The following is a 4,717-nucleotide window of genomic DNA, read 5'->3' on the forward strand; positions in this document are numbered from 1 at the left end:
CTAGTCTCAGAGTTTGTGTGGGTACTGGAGCTCTCCTGTGCTTCAAATTGCAGCAGTTTGTGATGGGGATTTGGACAACTGAGGGTCCTTCACTTACCCTGCAATATGGAGCCCCTTGGGCTCCCAGCCAATCTCAGCCAAGATGGATGCTCACTTCCTTCTCCTTCTGTGCCTCAGGTGTTTGCTGTGACATCTCTGTTGAAATCTAGTGTTCTCTCCCAGATGTTCTATTCAAAATCTGATTATCTATTTTCAATTTGAATCCTTCCTTGTAGAGAGGGCAAGTGTCCAATGTTTCTAGTCAGCCATCTTAAACCGATCACTCCTGCTCCACCCTCCATAAGCCATCTATCTGTGATTTCATTCAATATTTTTCCCCATTTGACGGGCTCTCTTTTTACTTTCTTAATGGTGTTTTCTGAAGTACAAACTTTTAAAAGAAATTAGTAATGTACAATTTATGTATTATTATTTTGTTCCTTGCATTTTTGAAGTCATATATATAACATCATTGCCTAATCCAGGTTCAGAAGTATTTGCACCTATTCCTTCTTCTAAAAGTTTTATAGTTTTACACTCTACATTTGGGTCTTTTGTTTATTTTGAGTTAATTCTTGTATATGAGGTGTATTAGTCCATTTTCACACTGCTGATAAAAACATACCTGAGACTGAGTAATTTATAAAAAAATATACGTTTCATAAACTCACAGTTCCACATGGCTGGGGAGGCCTTGCAATCATTGCAGAAGGCACGTGGCAGCAGACAAGAGAGAATGAGAGCCATTACTTTTCATTACTTTTGCAAATTTCTGCAGCAGGCTTGAATTCATTATCAGAAAATGGGATTTTATTTTCTATTGCACTGTGAGGATGCAGATTTTCCAAACATTTATGCTGTCTTCCTTTTAAAACTGAATGCTTTTAACAGCACCCAAGTCACATCATCAATGTTTTGCCGCTTTGAAATTTCTTCCACCAGATACCCTAAATCATCTGCCTCAATTTCAAATTTCCACAGGTCTCTAGGGCAGGGGCAAAATGCTGTCAGTCTCTTTGCTAAAACTTAGCATGGGTCACCTTTACTCCAGTTCCTAACAAGTTCCTCATCTCCATCTGAGATCACCTCAGCCTGGATTTCATTGTCCATATTATTAGCAGCACTTTGATCAAAACCATTCAACAAGTCTCTAGGAAGTTCCAACCTTTCCCACATTTTTCTGTCTTCTTTGAGTCCTCCAAACTGTTCCAACCTCTTCCTGTTACACAGTTCCAAAGTCGCTTCCACATTTTCAGATAACTTTACAGTAGCACCTTTTTCTACTGGTACCAATTAACTGTATTAGTTCATTTTCATATTACTGATAAAGACATATCTGAGAATGGGTAATTTATTAAAAAAATTAGGTTTCATGGACTCACAGTTCTATGTGACTGGGGACGCCTCACAATCATGGCAGAAGGCAAAAGGCATGTCTCACATGGCAGCAGACAAGAGAGAATGAGAGCCAAGAAAAAGGGATTTCCCGTTATAAAATCATCAGATCGCACGAGATTTATTTACTACCACAAGAACAGTATGAGGGAAACCACCTCCATGATTCAATTATCTCCCACCATTCCTCCCACAACACGTGGGAATTATGGGAGCTACAATTCAAGATCAGATTCAGTGAAGACACAGCCAAATCATATCATGGTGTGAGATAGCTAAGTTCCTACATTTGCAAGTGGATATCAAGTTGTACCAGAATTATTTGTTGAAAACTCTATTCTTCCCCACATTGAATGGTCTTGGCATCTTTGTCAAAACTCAACTGACCATAATGTAAGGGTGTATTTCTAAACTTTCAGTTGTATTTTGTTGATTTATATGTATGTTCTTATGTCAGTACCACACTTTTGAGTACTGCTGCTTTGTAGCAATTTCTTTTTTTTTAAATTTTATTTATTTATTTATTTATTTATTTTTGGGACGGAGTCTCGCTCTGTCGCCCAGGCTGGAGTGCAGTGGCGCAATCTTGGCTCACTGCAAGCTCCTCCTCCCGGGTTCACGCCGTTCTCCTGCCTCAGCCTCTCCGAGTAGCTGGGACTACAGGCGCCCGCCACCACGCCCAGCTAATTTTTTGTATTTTTAGTAGAGACGGGGTTTCACAGTAGTCTCGATCTCCTGACCTCGTGATCTGCCTGCCTCGGCCTCGATCTCCTGACCTCGTGATCTGCCTGCCTCGGCCTCCCAAAGTGCTGGGATTACAAGCGTGAGCCACTGCGCCCGGCCTGTAGCAATTTCTAAAATCAGTAATTTTAAAAATTGAAAAGTGTGGGCCCTTCTATTTTGTACATCTTTTTCAACATTCTATTGGGTATGTCCCAACAATTTCTATATAAATTTAGAATCAGCTTGTCTATCTCTGGAAATTGCCATAAATATTATAGCAATTTGCTAACATAAGAAAAATTACTATTACAATTCACTAGCATGGGATATATATTCACTTATATAGGTTTTCATTAATTTCTTTAACACTCTTGTCATTTGAGAGTACAAGTTTTGCAATTCTGTTAAATGTATTCTTAAGTATTTTTGTTAATGGTACTATAAATTTAATTAGTTTTTAAAGGTCATTTTCAGTTTTCTTACTGCTTTGATATAGATATACATTTGATTTTGCATAATTTATCTTATATGTTACAACATTTATGACTTCATTTATCACTTCTAATAGTTTTTCAATAGACAACTTAGGATTTTTTACATACCAGATGGTTTGGTTTGGCTGCATCTCCACCCAAATCTCGTCTTGAATTGTAGCTCCCATAATCCCCACATATTGTGGAAGGGACCTGGTGGGAGATAACTGAATCATGGGGTGGATTTTTCTGTGTTGTTTTCATGATAGTGAATAAGTCTCACGGGATCTGATGGTTTTATAAAGGGCAGTTCACCTGCACAGGCTCTCTTGCCTGCTGCCATGTAAGACTTGGCTTTGTTCCTTCCTGCTTCACCTCCCACCATGATTGTGAGTTCTCCCCAGCCATGTGGAACTGTCAGTCCATTAAAACTTTTTTTTCTGTATAAATTACCCAGTCTCAGGCATGTCTTCAAGGTAGTATGAAAATAGACTAATATACCATATTATACCATCTGAAAATAAAAATAGTTTTATGTCTTCTTTTTATATCTGTATGTTTTCATTAATTTTTCCTAATTACCTTGGATAGAAACTCAGTGTAATGTTGAATATATATAGTGAGAGTAAACACCTTTTTTTGTGATCTTAGTAAAAAAAAAATCAACCTTTCCCCATTGCTTATAATGTTAGCTGTTGGTTTTTTATGCATCTACTTTATCAAGTCAAGCAAGGATCTTTCTATTCATAGTCTATTGAGAGTTTTTTATGTTTACTTTGTATTTTTAGAAATAATTTATAACATTTATGGCATTCTTTGAATATCATAACTTTGATTTTTATTATACCTAATAAAGGCTAAATGATATCTGCAGTGTTTTGATATCTATTAGGTTTACATGTTTACTCTCAGCGAATTTTGGATGCATAGTGTAACAATGTACCGTGGCTTCCACATATCCATGGGGATATGTTCCAAAATCTCCAGTGGATGCCTGAAACTGTGGATAATACTGAACCTGATTGCTGTTAATTGGAACATGTTTCCATTCATGTCTTCCACCTATAAATGTAATGTCTTTTTTATCATAAGTAGGCACTTATCATGCACTCTGGCCATAACTTTTGCAGGATGAGATGCAACAGCAAAACTAGCACAGGCGTCAAGATTAGAAGTAAATTCCAATACACCTTACATCTCTCATCTTTCTTTCTTACACAGCCTCTATTTTGACTATGAATGTTTAAATTATGTTTTGAACATCTTCTCCATGAATAATATTTAGAGAGTCTTTGTCTTATCAAAAAGTCTGTTCTCAGATAAATGATTTTTCTACATCTTCTGCATTCTTGACCATTTTCATCCTTCAGTGTTTTCTTGCCTACGAGTGCAGCTTACCACAGAGGTTTATGTGGGCTTTCTTTTTAGTAATCTATCTGCTCATCAACTTGCTAGATTTCAAGACAGATCTTCATTGGGTTTCCTCCATCTACCATCCAGGACTTTTCGCCTAGTCCCAATCTGAAGATAACATCTGGTTTGGCAACCAGATACCCCATGGATACCAGGTGGCTGTAGTTGCCAAGCATGACATTCCTGTAAAGATTCTTATGAGGGGAGTCCATTTGCTGCCATTGCTCCAGGACAAAGTCCACAAACATGTCTTTGAAGGTCAATGATTCCCAGGACATGGCCATCCTGTTCTTCTCTGGAAAAAGGATGGAGATCTCCTCCTGAGACCTCAGCCTGGGTTTTCTTAGACTAAGTGAGGAAGCACAGGCAAAGATAAGCTGGGGTCTGAATTTGTTTAGCAGCATTCTCAGTTACGTATTCTGTCCTTGATTGCCAAAAGCCTAAAACCTCAAGTGTAGATGACAACAGACAGTGTCTGTTGAGTATTTTTAACATGAAGTGTTATTGGGTTTTTCAAATAATTTTTCTGCAACTATTACAGAAATTACATAATCATATAGTTTTTACTTTATTCTATTGATATGGTATATTACATTAATTAATTTTCAGAGGTTGAAACAACCTTGAATTTCTAACTAAAGTTCCATTTGATCATATTGAGTAATTCTTTTATA

The 4,717-nt window shown here is 37.3% G+C and overlaps 1 pseudogene; it reads right to left on the minus strand.

The window, feature by feature from the left end:
• Positions 1-3,830: 3,830 nt before the first annotated feature.
• On the minus strand, positions 3,831-4,327 carry LOC129475908 (KRAB domain-containing protein 4-like; annotated as a pseudogene).
• Positions 4,328-4,717: the final 390 nt, after the last annotated feature.

The sequence above is a fragment of the Symphalangus syndactylus genome, chromosome X (genome assembly GCF_028878055.3).
Source record: "Symphalangus syndactylus isolate Jambi chromosome X, NHGRI_mSymSyn1-v2.1_pri, whole genome shotgun sequence".
In the NCBI taxonomy this organism is placed as follows: Eukaryota; Metazoa; Chordata; class Mammalia; order Primates; family Hylobatidae; genus Symphalangus; species Symphalangus syndactylus.